Source organism: Palaemon carinicauda, chromosome 25, assembly GCF_036898095.1.
Source record: "Palaemon carinicauda isolate YSFRI2023 chromosome 25, ASM3689809v2, whole genome shotgun sequence".
NCBI lineage: Eukaryota > Metazoa > Arthropoda > Malacostraca > Decapoda > Palaemonidae > Palaemon > Palaemon carinicauda.
The window spans coordinates 78,625,602-78,640,253 of NC_090749.1; the positions used below are offsets into that span (position 1 = coordinate 78,625,602).

The 14,652-nt window shown below is 46.3% G+C and overlaps 1 pseudogene; it reads left to right on the top strand.

Moving 5' to 3' along the window:
- Positions 1 to 1,234: 1,234 nt before the first annotated feature.
- Positions 1,235 to 14,652, top strand: part of LOC137619084 (uncharacterized) — a 22,437-nt pseudogene continuing 9,019 nt past the window's right edge.

Below are 14,652 nucleotides of genomic sequence, written 5' to 3' on the forward strand. Positions count from 1 at the left end.
CATCAAGGGTGTCAACTTGTTCAGTACACCAGGTGGATATGTGGTTTGGGGAGAGCTGCCAGATTGGTCACGAGAAGGGACAGAACCCCCAGAGGTTGATAGTCTGTCGCTCACACTAAACCGCATCAGCGTAACAGACTCTGTGGGAGTAGAGCCCCCCGTCGAGAATCTTTGGAAACTCGATGCTGTGGGCATAAGCAATGAACACTTCAGCCATCTTGAGGCACAGGCCGTTGATCTCTTCAAGCGTACTACGCGGTACGCAAACGGAAGATACACAGTGCAACTACCCTTCAAGAGTGATAGCCGACCAGAGATAAATTTTGGTAGGGCTTTTGCCCAGCTGATGCCCCTTAAAAAATCTAAAGACCCTCAGTTATTCATCAAGTACCAAGCCATCCTTGACGAGTACATGAAGGAGGGCTTTATCGAGCCGGTCGAGCTAGAACCTCATAATGACGGACAAATGCACTACCTACCCCATCATCCTGTCCTCAAAAATTCCACCTACACACCAATGCGCATAGTATTCAATGCCTCGGCTAAATCAGGACCAAATTCAAGGTCTCTGAATGAATCCTTGTACACCGGGCCAAACTTGGCCTCAAAAATTCAGTCCATGATCCTCCGGTTTAGGGAAAAGCCATTTGGTTTGACGGCAGACATCTCTAAGGCTTTCCTGCGGATTGAGATCGCTCAGGAACACCGTGATTACTGTCGGTTTCTTTTCTTTAAGGACTCCAGTATGTCCGAAGTTGTTGCATACCGCTTCAAAGTGGTCCTGTTTGGGGCCACCTCGAGCCCATATTTGCTCAACCAGACAATCCAACACCACCTGGATGCTCAAACGAGTAGTCTTGCCTCACAGCTTAAAACAAGCTTCTACGTTGACAACTTTCAACGTTGCTACGACTCGCCCACGGACATCCTTAGCGAAAGACAGTCCATAGAAAAAATTATGCTGGAAGCCAACATGCCCCTTGCCAAATGGACCACTAATGCCCCCGTCTCGGGAGACTTCACTGAAACGGGCCCCCAAGATTACCTCGGTCTGGACTGGAACACCACTGATGACACATTAGCCGTCAAGCTCCCCTCAGGACTGATGTTAGAGGACTACTCCCACGTCAACACCAAAAGGAAGGTTGTCTCTCTGTTTTCTTCCATCTACGACCCTATTGGCCTGATCTCGCCGGTCACTATCCTCGGCAAACTCTTCATTCAGAAACTCTGGATGAGGGATCAAAGTTGGGATTCACGCCTGAGCGAAGAATTGATCCGCGAGCTTGGTGCCATTCTTAAGAAATACAAGGGTCTTGAGAACATTAAGGTGCCTCGAAATGCACATCAGGGTCACCAGGCTGCATTACATGTGTTTGCAGATGCCTCCAAGCAAGCCTTTGGAGTGGCTTGCTACATGGTCACAGTTGAAGGTAAATGCCAGCTCCTCACAGCCAAGGCACGAGTTACCCCTAAACGTATGCTGGAATTGGACGAGAGTCAGTCCATTCCCAAGCTTGAGTTGACCGCACTCCTGTTTGGATGCCGACTAGCCCAGTATCTGATAGAATTACGTCCAGAAACATACGTCTCTACGACAGTGTGGTCCGATGCCTCCACGGCCCTGCAGTGGGTACACAGCCGGCAGAGCACGTCCCCATATGTTCTCAATAGGGTTGAGGAGATAAACCGTATAAGGTTGAACTGTCGGTTGCTTCTCAAGCATGTCCCCACGTCCTGCAATCCCGCGGACCTGGCGTCGCGGGGAGTAGCCGCCAAAGTTGTCCTCAAGTCCAACTTATGGCTTCATGGACCAGCCTGGCTGATCGACGTCTCAGCTTACCCGGACCAAAGCAGATTCCCTACTGAATGGGAGATAAAAGCTTGTCCCATCAGACTTCTACCACCGCAAACTCAAAGATTTGCTCATTTCTCATCTCTTGATGAGGCAGTTAGGAGCTATGCAGCCTTGCTGCGCCTGACGAGCGGATGGGCCGAGCACAAATTCCCCCATTTAGTCCAAAGGTTCCCACGAAGACCACTTACCGCCATCATTCGTGTGTCACAGGCGGCCAGTTACCCCCAAATATTACGACAATTGCAAGGTAAACCCGCCTTGTTGACGTCCGATGAACGAGCCTTTATCGGACAACGGAAGCCCTATATTGACAATAACGGTGTTCTAAGAGGCCGATCCCGCCTCAGTGATGCACCCCCGGAGTCCGGCTACATGGACCCCATTCTCCTAGAGTCCCACTGTGCTCTCTGGAAACTTATTGTTGAGCATTGGCATGAAGTGCTGCTGCACTGTAACACCTCCACTCTTCTTGTCCACTTGCGCAAGGAATTTTGGGTTGCCCGAATGCGCCAGCAAGTGAAGAAGATTCTCAAACGGTGCATACATTGCAAAAGAGTACAAGGCCAGCCGTACCCAACCCCACCGTTAGCTCCAGTCCACCCTAACCGCCTCAATGCTGAGGTCCCTTTCAGAGTAACTGGACTGGACTACACTGGCGGCTTCAAGGTACATCATTCACATGTGGACATGGTGTACGTACTGCTGTTTACCTGCGCTGCCACGCGGGCGGTAGCTTTAGAAACTACTACTTCCTTGACAGTTGTGGAACTAGTCCAAGCGATACGAAGGTTCGCTGCCCGATTTGGGATGCCACAGTGCCTTGTGTCTGACAATGCCTCAACCTTTCAAGCTGGTCAGACACTCTTGACAGAGCTCATGCAACACCCTGTTATTGACGGGTTCAAACGGGCCCACAACCTCACTGGGGAGTTCATCACTCCTCGAGCCCCGTGGCAAGGAGGGTTTTACGAGCGCTTGATTGGGTTTACCAAACTCAACTTGCGCAAAGCCACTTACCGTTGCCACCCTACGTATGATGAGTTTGTGACCTTGGTCCAAGAAGTAGAATGCGTGGTGAATGATCGGCCTCTAACATATCTGGATGCTGACGACCCCACTGATACGCCTTTGACCCCAAGCCACCTACTCTATGGTCGAACCCTCTCATTAGCACCTCAAGTCCACCTGGCTGACTTGACTGATCCTACTTTTCGAGAAGGGGACATCCTCCGCAAAGATTACCAGAAGCTGACCAACATGCTGCAAACATTCCTGAAGAGGTGGAAGTACGACTATGTCAGTTCCCTTCGAGAACGACACCAGAAGTCTAGTCGCCTCCACCCGAACATCCCTAGAGTTGGAGATTTATGCTTGTTGATTCTGGACGAGGTCAATCGAGAGGAGTACCCTTTGACCCGTATACTCCAAGTATACCCAGGTCGAGATGGACACATTAGAACAGTCAAGGTCCGCTCTGCAAATGGAGAGTACGTACGTCCAGTCAACCGTCTCATACCTTTGGAGGTTAACGAAAATGGCCAAACGCTATCCGAACCAAGTGAGGAGGAACCTCCTAACACTCCTCCTCTCGAAAATCTCGACAGTCCTACTAGAGACCAACTGGCCGAGAGAAATGATGAGACCACAGCCGAAGCTAGGTCTCCTGTAGTCATCGCGGCGCCTCGCCACGCCAGGCCTACACGGGCCTCTGCTGAACGTGCGCGAGCCCTATTCCAGGAGATCTTGTAGTAGCTTTACATAGTCTTCATCAACCATGTGAAGGACTGCTGAAGTTTTTGATTTGTCCTTCCCTCCGCTCTTATCTTGCAGTTGTAGTTACCATTTTGTACTAAGTCACAGTTAACTCTGTTTTACTTCCGCTTTTATACGTACCACTTTTGTTTGACTCTCGCTTGTAAATCGTACTTCGCACTCATCTCGTACGCGGTTGCGGTTCAACTTAATGCCAATTGCTGACATAGCATAGCACAACTAGTCACATTCATTCTTTATTCATTTAGTGTACTCATCTCATATACTAACACCTAATCCACATTGCATTAGTCTACACTAACCCTTCTCCTTTTCCTCCCTTTATCCCCAGGGTGTGAAGAATTTTCTTCACTACTCTTCTTCTTCATAGTTTATACGTAGACTTTGTTATTGTTCGTGACGTCACGACAGGGAAAAATGTGAGTAATGTGTCTTTCTTGAGCGAGTGTCCCAAGATTAATACTTTTGTGTTGTTTGTATACATTATTCTACCGTAAGTGTTTAGGTACAGTATTTTAAATCTCTTAATTACAACTCAAGTCCGCTAGTCTAGGAGGTATGGTTGTCCACACACGTGAGCCCGACTTGCTAAATTACCTTTTAGTTTCATTTTTATTCTGTATGCCAATTGTTTAGAATTAGGATTATCTTTGCCCCCTGGAGTTGCAAGATTTCTCCTTGTATTCTAAATAAGTGTGTTGCATGAAATTCACAAGGCACAAGGTTTTTGAGCCTGTCCTAAATGAGAGTTGGCACCTCAAGACTAGGCCTACGCACCAAGATACGCTTTTTTTTGGGGAAGGAAGGAGGACGCAGCTGACCTGAACTCGACCTCACAAACATACAGGCCACGGTACGAAACGGAGCTGCCCAGTCAGGCTCCAATGTCAACCTCGTGCTCCCACTCTCCATCACTAGCCTGTCCCCTTACACAATAACTAGCCAAGAATACGTCGTAGAAGAGGTCAAGCAAATGACCAGTGTTAGTGCATAGCTGCTAATTCTACAGCACGTCGGTTCCAGTCTTGGGGGCTAGTTGGAGAGCTTGGAGGGGGCCGTTGACTCTGCAAATTAAGTACTGTAGGCCTAGTGAGCAAACTGAAGACCACCACATTTAGGACACGGGCGCCCACAACATATAAAAATCTTGTGAGTTTAACTAATGGCCATTCCCCCTTTAGATAAGTTTCAATTTCTCATAAGTTAAGTTTAGGTATTATTTGGCATTACATCTTTCGGGCTGCGTGCATGGAAATTAATGTATTCATATTTTTTTTGATCTTGGTAATTGCTTGAGGTCACTGACCACATGTTGGGACCTCACAGCATCCTACCGCACAAATTGTTGATCAGAATGTTTTGACTTATTTATTCTGTTTGAGGTTTAATCCACGTGTTAATTCCGTTTAACGTTTTCAAGTTTTGTTGTAAATTCACTTATTCATTTTATCACATGTAAGCTTATAATTGAGTTACTGATATTTTTTTCCAATTTTTAATTTGTTGTGTTAAAATCATCGAGTTATTTCCATTCCTTTTTCTGTAATAAATCATTTGGAATAGATTACACATTTTGGTATCTTTAACCACATTATATGAATTTAGCTAATTTATACTATGGGACGGGTCAGAAGTACCCAAGGTGTTGAAAGTAACCTACTCTAAACAGGTAAGTTGGTATCAGCGAGTGTACGCTCTTTTACTTAGTGCTTTGAAGGTGAAGATCCCCATTTAACTTTACTTTATACTTTTATACTCCACTGTTCCCCCCTTTTTTTTTATTTGTGTCTAGTTGCATTAACGTAAGATACCTGTACAGCATCTCACTGGGGTCACTGGGACGGAATCGAAACAGAGCCTTAGAGTGAGATGACTCTAGCCCTGACAAAGCTAGAGTAGGCCATAAATCATTTCAGAATTAACGTGTGGAGTTCTCCGGCCTCTGGACAGTAAAATTACCTCCTTTTGTATTTGAGTGAAAGGTTAGTGAACTATGGCAGTAAAGTATTAGCAGGGCGTTTGTATCCCGAGAGTAAGTGCTCATTATCCTCCCCTGTTGAGCTTTGGGTAATTGCCGTAGGGAGACTTTCCTGGACTAAGTTCCCACTCAGCCATTCACATAAAAATTCTCCACAATATATATATATATATATATATATATATATATATATATATATATATATATATATATATATATATATATATATATATATATATATATATATATATAAAACTATATTTATATAGTTATACCTATATATATATATATATATATATATATATATATATATATATATATATATATATATATATATATATATATATATATATGTATATATATATATTTGGGCTCAAGCCATGTCGTCCTGATTGAAGTTCCTATTAGGTAGCTTCCTAGGGTATATTACAACTACGGCGATATTCCCAGAGAATTTACCTTAAGGTACCAGAATTCTAACTCCTGGAGCGAATATCCCTCGTGAAAGGGATATCGCGACATATCAGAGGACGTATTCTTGACACGCCACATGGCAATCTGCACCCCGAACAGAGATTACGTATCGCAGGGGGCAATTGACAAGAAACGAAATCGGGAAAGAAAAAGAGGGAGCCGCTCCCGAAGGCTCCCTATCTCCCGTTTCGTAAGCGTGCCTGGCGCCAATCCTGGCGCCATCTGTATTCCTTTTTGCGTAGCTTAACAACTCGGTGTTTTTTCCTGTGTTTCTCGCAAATCTTGGATTTATTCTACTTTTCATGGCTTCTCCAACTTCTTCGGCCTCTGATAAGTTGAGTACCATGTCTTTTATGTATAAATTTAGGCTCTTGGTATTTCTTTTTTTTTTAAGTGATTAATAGGTTTAATCTTTGTTACAAGAGCCGTAGCCTACCGGAGGCGTCATGGACGCTGTCGCTCGCTAGGTATAAGTTTAGTTAGTCAGAGCGACATTCCCGGCTGTTTTGCTTTAATAAATTTTAGCTATTTAACGTTACATAGGATTTCCTTTCGTGCTTTAGTATTATTTTGGCAAAGTATTCGCCAATTCTGGCCTACGCTAGGCCATGTAGCCTAGTCGTTTGGTCCTAGTACTTCATGCATGATTTTGGTTTTTCCGAGTATATTAAAATTTTATTGAAGCTGTAGGCTATGTTTTATACATTTAAGATTATGTGGAATATTTCCAAGATAGTATACGAGTGAGTTTCGGTGATTTAGGTAATCGATTCTCTTGGTGCCTAGGCTAAGTTGCTTATGGAGCCTTAGTATACTTTCTCATACTCCCCGGTTGCTTTCTTTTCTTCGGAGAAGGTATGCAATCTCTTTCCCTCTGTTTAAGCCTTGGGCTTATCCCTAAGTGGTTTATCTGAATTAATTTTCGATAAAACTATACTGGGGTGTTACTGTACCTTCCTGTTCCAGTAAGTCTGGTTCAAAGAGGGACAGAACAACAGAGTTTTTTAGTCTGAGTCTGTGTTTGTCTGTCTTGGGGTAGAGTCTCCCTCGCTGGCCTGACACAGACATAGGAGGCTTAGCCTCCATAGGTCACTACCGAAGGTTTCTGTACGAGATGATTCCTTCTTTTGTGATCTACCAGACTAGTCCTTGTTGCTGTTCTCGGGGGAGGATAAGTTTCTTTCCCTGGGAGTAGCAACACCTTCCTTGCTTTGGTGCTCTGGGAGCTGGCAAGTATTGCTGGCCTCCCCCCTTGGATCTCCCTTAGGCTAAGATGAGTTTCTTGGCTGCGGGTGATCCGTCACTAAAGCAAGGTTGGTAGGACCCTCTTTTGTCCCTTCCCCCTCTATCTCTGTAATGGCCTAGCCATTACAGTACTGTACGTCAATTTACATCTGGACCTAGAATAGGTTAGGATGTGGTATTGACTCAGTCCCTTGCCGGCCGGCAGAGCTGCTGGCCGGCAAGGGTCTTCTGTTTTGAGTGCTGCCCGGACCTCCCTTGGTCCCTCATCCATGCCTGCCTGCAGAGTCAGACGGCATTGGTCAGGAAGCCTGAATTAGATTCTCCCCTTCCTTATATGCACTCTTTCGGATTGCCGGGCTTGGAGGTAGTGTACACTCTTATCCCGGCATCCATTCTGTTTTTCTTCTAGTGCTGTACCCGACCCGGCTGCCGGCCTATGAGGCCGGCAGCCGGGCAGTTGTAGTCCTCTGGTTCTTTTGCTGCCGGCTGGCATCGGTCCTGTACCTTTGCCAGCCGGCTAATGCCAGCCCTTGTCTGCCGGTCGCCAAGAGTGTGGCCGGCAGCTGGGTTCTACCTTGTGTAGGGGTCGGTCAGCAGTCATTGCCGACCGACATTGGCTGTTGCCGGCCGGCAGTTACTGCCGGCTGGCACATGCATTTGAACCAGCGTTCTGCCGCCTTATAGCTGTTAAGTAGTATACTTTAAAGCTAGTTATGGTGTGTGCCGGCCGGCAAGTGCCGGCTGGCACATAACCTCCTATACTGTACCATTATTCTTCAGTATAACAGATACTGTAAGAAGAAAACTATAGTATAGGTTTTGGTACAGCACAGTGTGTTCTAACACTTTTGTGTTTTCTTGCACAGCCCTTTGCTGTTGCCCTACAGATAAGAAAGTGAGTTCTTTCTTGTCTATTATCCAGGATTTTAAAATCATTGCTTAGGTGTGAGCTCCACCTGTTTCCTCTGGAAACTTTGCATTGGTTATTCTAGAAGAGATTAACCATTCGATTTTATTATCTGGAAGGCTGCAGCAATTGGTTGTGAGGGAAACACAATTGTGTGTCTTTTCTTTCTGATTTGTTATGCTATACTATGCATATCCAGTGATACATAGTTCACTTGATACTCATGGAAATTTCTTCTCTTTACAGAAGGACCCTCCGAAGTGCGGAAGTGTCTTCTGCAACGTCCGCAGCAAGAGCCTCTGCGGACATGAGTTTGGTAGGAGACACGCAGCATGCGCTGTCTCCAAGGGTGATCTCCGGTATTGGGACCCTCAGGTATGTACTGTGTGCACTAACCTAATTACTGAGGCCTTTGATTCCCCTTGGATGGCGGAATCAAGGGATATAGCAAGGGAGAAGCTTCGTACCTGGGTAAGGGGCTTCCAGAAGAACACCTCTGGACCTTACCTTCCAAATGAGAAGATGAGGGCGTATCTTTTCCCTAAGGCATCAGCTGATGCAGTGATTCCCCAGCCTCAAGAGGAGATCCCCCAAGTTCAGATCCAGGTGGATGCTGAAGTCGCGGTCGCTATGCAAGACATCCAGTTAGATGACAGGATGTCTGATGTGGACGAGCGTCTGGAGGAAGACCTCCTGGCAGAAGCCCAGGGTGAAGTTCAAGCCCCAGACGTTGTAGAGGAAGAGGTCGACGAGGTGTCGGCTACTCCGGTGCAGATCCCGGAGCCTATTCCCTCAACATCGGCCGGTCTCCCAGTAGAGCTGGGACAGGCCCTCTCCTCCATTGTTGGAATGATCCAACAAATGCAGAAGGAGAATCAGGAGAAAGCGGCTGCAATGGAACTGCGGATGCAGAGCCTTGCAGAATCACATGGGTCCCAGAAAAGGCTCAATGTGAAAGACCTTCCCTTGTGTTCAGATGCTAAACCATGGAGGTATGCTGAGCACATGCCGATGATGACTGGAAAGATCGTCATCTCGGATAAGTTGGGCTCAGTTCCTCTAGTGGAGACAGAGCCGAAGGAGGTCATAGTGATGGACCATACTAAGGCTCAAGCTCTGCTTTCATCCTCGTTGAAAGAGAGGGGCTTCTTTAACTCAATGGTAGATGCGTTGAGCAAGAAGCTCCATTTCTTTGTGTCCTCTCCTGCTAGAGCCTTCCCCTTTTTACAGAAAGGGTTTGCGGCTGTACTAAAAGCAGTCGAGGCCGGCAAGCCTTGCCCCTCCCTGGAGGAGTTTAAACCCTTGTCGCTGGCCCTGCCTATGGACCACAAAGACTGGAAGGACGTCCATCTTACGTTCTCAGTTGGAAAGTTGGAGACTGATATCGCCGGACATCAGTTCGGCGAGGACCTCCCTAAGCTGTCTGACTTTCTCTTGCAGAGAGAGTTCGAGACAAAAGAAAGACTGGCTGCCTCAGTGTCTCTTCAGACTACTCTTGAGACGATGGCAAGTGACCCCAAGGTCCATGAAATGTTTATGGTGGTGGCCAAGACTCATCTGGCCACAGTGACGAAGGACCTTTATGGCTTCGTCAAGGCGAGGAGAGCTTGTAGGGAGTTCGTGTTCACCTCGGCTACGGTGAGGCACAAGCCAAGGAAACTAATCTCCTCCAACATTTGGGGCAAAGACCTTTTCCCTACCGATTTGGTCAAAGAAGTAGTTGATAAGGCCGCCTTGGAGGATAGAAACCTTCTCCAGAAGTGGGGCCTGGCTAGCAAAAGAAAGTCTTCCCCGGATGAGGGTCCTCAACCAAAGAGGAAGACTATGAGGACTAGGCTACCGTCTCGGCCAGCCAAGCCTTTTAGACAGCAACAGCAACTGCAATTGCCATTGCCTCCAGTGCCCCAGATCACGGCACAAACCCCGACCACGTACCAGTGGGTACCCCAGGCCGTGTCGACACAGTCCACAGCATTCACCCCATCGTTCGAAGGGCAGTCTACTTCCTTTCGAGCAAAGCCTAGAGGAGCAGCCAGAGGTTCGTCTGGGTGCCCCTCAAGGGGAAGGGGATTCAGGGGTGGTCGTGGTCAGGGAGGCAAGACCTCAGGACGGCAGTCCAAGTGGGATGATACCGGTAGGAGGGAGACTTCTGAAATTTCGGGATCGGTGGACCTTCGATCCCTGGGCCCACAGCCTACTCAAGAATGGACTGGGCTGGAGCTGGTACAGCACTCCACCCCCGTACCTTCGGTTTTTCCAACACTCCACCCCCGTTCTGGAGGAGTACGTTTAAGAACTGTTGGAGAAAAATGTGATCCGAAAGGTGAAGTCCATCAAATTCCAAGAGAGGCTGTTTTGTGTTCCCAAGAAAGACTCGGAAAACCTCAGAGTCATTCTGGACTTGTCGCCACTCAACAAGTTCATAGTGAATTGCAAATTCAAGATGCTAACACTGTAACACATAACGACCTTACTGCCCAAGAGGGCCTATTCCGTCTCTATAGACTTGTCAGACGCCTATTGGCACATTCCAATCAACCGTCGACTCTCCCCCTACCTAGGGTTCAGGCTACAACAAAGACTATACGCCTTCAGAGCCATGCCATTCGGGCTAAACATAGCCCCAAGGATTTTTACGAAGCTTGCGAGCGTAGCTCTCAAACAATTACGCCTAAAGGGAATTCAGGTAGTAGCCTACCTGGACGACTGGTTGGTGTGGGCAGCATCCGAGACAGAATGCTTGCAAGCTTCCAGTCAAGTGATCCAGTTCCTAGAGTACCTAGGTTTCAAGATCAACAAGAAAAAGTCTTGACTTTCTCCATCTCAAAAGTTCCAGTGGCTGGTAATCCACTGGGACCTTCTGTCACACCGTTTCTCCATCCCGGCAAAGAAAAGGAAGGAGATAGCGGGTTCTGTCAAGATTCTTCTAGATTCCGAAAGGATATCAAGACGCGAACAGGAGAGGGTACTGGGCTATCTCCAATTTGCTTCGATGACAGACCCAGGGCTAAGAGCACAGCTAAAGGATGCAACCGGAGTTTGGAGAAGTTATGCATCAAACGCGCGAAGAGATCTGAGAAGACCAGTTCCGCTTCGGCTACGTACTCTTCTCAGGCCTTGGTCCCAAGCCAGACATCTAAAGAAGTCGGTTCTTCTTCAGCCACCTCCCCCGTCGGTGACGATTCACTCAGACGCCTCGAAGGAGGGATGGGGAGGTCACTCTCATCGGAAAAAAGTCCAGGGGACTTGGTCCAAGCTATTCAAGACCTTTCACATAAACTTTCTAGAAGCTATGGCAGTGCTCCTTACCTTAAAGAAAGTTTCCCCGCGTCACTCGATCCACATAAGGTTGGTGATGGACAGCGAGGTAGTTGTGAGATGCTTGAATCGACAAGGATCGAGGTCACCACCTCTCAACCTGGTGATGTTGGCCATCTTCCGATTGGCGGAAAAGAAGAAGTGGTACCTGTCGGCAGTTCACCTTCAAGGAGTCCGCAAGGTGACAGCGGACGCTCTATCCAGGTTCACACTGATAGAGTCGGAATGGTCCTTAGACGCAGGATCATTCTCCTTCATTCTGAATCAAGTCCCAGAACTGCAGATAGACCTCTTTGCGACGAAAGACAACAAGAAGTTGCCCCTGTACGTGTCCCCGTACGAGGACCCCTTAGCGGAAGCAGTGGACGCGATGTCCCTCGACAAGAACAGATGGTCCAGGATTTATCTGTTCCCTCCTCACAACCTTCTGTTGAGGGTCCTCAACAAACTGAGATACTTCAAGGGGGTAGCGGCAATAGTGGCCCACAAGTGGCCGAACAGCGTGTGGTTCCCCCTGGCATTGGAACTACAACTGAAGTTTGTACCGCTACCAGATCCAGTTCTGACCCAGCGAGTCCAGAAGTCGACTGTCTGCGCTTCATTACAGAAAACCCGGACCCTGCAGCTCATGACTTTCTCTCCCTAGCGGTGAGAAAGCGTTTCGGGATTTCGAAAGCCAGCATAGACTTCCTAGAGGAATATAAGTGCAAATCTACTAGAAAGCAATATGAGTCATCTTGGAGAAAATGGGTGGCCTTTGTCAAGGCGAAGAATCCGCAGGAGATCTCGACAGACTTCTGCTTATCTTTCTTCATCCACCTCCATGGTCAAGGATTGGTAGCTAACACGATTTCAGCGTGTAAGTCTGCTTTGACAAGACCCATTCTATACGCCTTCCAGGTCGACCTAGGTAACGAGATCTTTAATAAAGTTCCGAAAGCCTGCGCTAGGCTCAGACCTTCAGCACCTCCAAAGGCCATTTCATGGTCTTTAGACAATGTTCTTCATTTCGCTTCTCTGTTGAGTAATGAAGAGTGTGCGTTAAAGGATTTGACACAAAAAGTTATTTTCCTATTTGCACTCTCCTCCGGGGCCAGGGTTAGTGAGATTGTAGCCCTCTCGAGAGAGGCAGGTCGTGTTCAGTTCCTGGATGGGGGAGAACTGAACCTGTTTCCGGATCCTACGTTTCTCGCCAAGAATGAGTTACCCACCAACAGGTGGGCTCCCTGGAGAATCTGCCCTCTGAAAGAAGATGCATCTCTATGTCCAGTAGAATGCCTAAATGTCTATCTTCATAGAACTTCAGACTTCAAGGGTGGTCAACTATTCAGGGGAGAAACATCAGGCTCAAATTTATCTCTGAATCAACTCAGAGCGAAAATCACATATTTTATTCGCAGAGCGGATCCTGACAGTACACCCGCAGGTCACGATCCGAGGAAAGTTGCCTCATCCTTAAATTTCTTTAATTGTATGGATTTTGAACATCTCTGGAAGTCTTCCAGAGTGTTCTTTCGACACTATGCGAAGCAAGTAGAGGAACTAAAGAGATCTGTGGTAGCAGTGGGTCGCGTCGTTAACCCTACTGTTTAACTCTGCGAGGAACAGTGGTTTTAATTGGGACGATTAATTCCAGGGTGAGTGTGTAGTTACATACTATACTACAAACTAAGTGAGGGCACTGAGTTACCCATGTAGACTGTTCCATTTCCAAAGGTGAACCTAGCATAAGTGCAGACATGTGTGCCGAGCGTTTCTAACGCTAATAACATTGATTTGTAATACAGACTTTTATGACTTTGATACCTCGGTATCTTAAAAGTGGCCTTTAATGTTTTTCTTTCAGATAAACAAGTTCTGTTTTCTATCTTACTTATGCTTAAAGTTTTGGGTTATCCTCTTCTTATATATATGTATATATATATATATATATATATATATATATATATATATATATATATATATATATATATATATATATATATATATATATATATATATATATATATATATATATATATATATATATATATATATATATATATATATATATATATATATAATTGCGGTTAACCTGTCTGTTTATTGTCTGTCAATGAACTTGTTCTTGAGAACCTTGCGTCTCCTTCACCTGTGTCAATTTATTGGTATAATTGAGCATTCATTCTATGTACCTTATCTGGGATAATTCTAATAGAATTGTTCCTTTATGCAAGCTATGTTGCATTGGTTTTCCTCCTATGCGGATATAAACCTTTGTCCAATACAAGTATTGTGCGGAGAACTGGTCGATACTTCATATTGACGCAGTGGTTCTTTACAAACTATGCTTTACTTAATATAGGGTGAGACCACTATATTAGCTTGCCTGGTATTCATACATAGGTATATGTACTCTTCGAGACTTTTCCAGAGTCTAGTAGGACTCTTCCCTGTAGGGGGCAGGAAGCTCTAACATGGTTTATAGTTAGTTGAAAAGATGTATAACGGTAACATCTTAGGTCTCTAGGTCTAGTCGACCGGGAAAAATTACTTCCGGGGAGTACGGCACGTTCTGAGAATCCACAGATACAGTAATGCTCTGGTATACTTCCATCAGGACGACATGGCTTGAGCCCATAAACGGATTTTGAGTGAAACGAAAAATCTATTTTTGGGTGAGATGGCCATGTCGTCCTGATGGACCCGCCCTTCCTTTTTCTCTAAAAAAGGGCTGTAGGACCCCTCCCTACATACAGTATCTGTAGCACCTCGTGTACGCTACAAGGAATACAGATGGCGCCAGGATTGGCGCCAGGCACGCTTACGAAACGGGAGATAGGGAGCCTTGGGAGCGGCTCCCCCTTTTTCTTTCCCGATTTCGTTTCTTACCAATTGCCCCCTGCGATACGTAATCTCTGTTCGGGGTGCAGATTGCCATGTGGCGTGTCAAGAATACGTCATCTGATATGTCGCGATATCCCTTTCACGAGGGATATTCGCTCCATAAGTTAGAATTCTGGTACCTTAGGGTAAATTCTCTGGGAATATCGCCGTAGCTGTAATATACCCTAGGAAGCTACACAATAGGAACTTCCATCAGGACGACATGGCCATCTC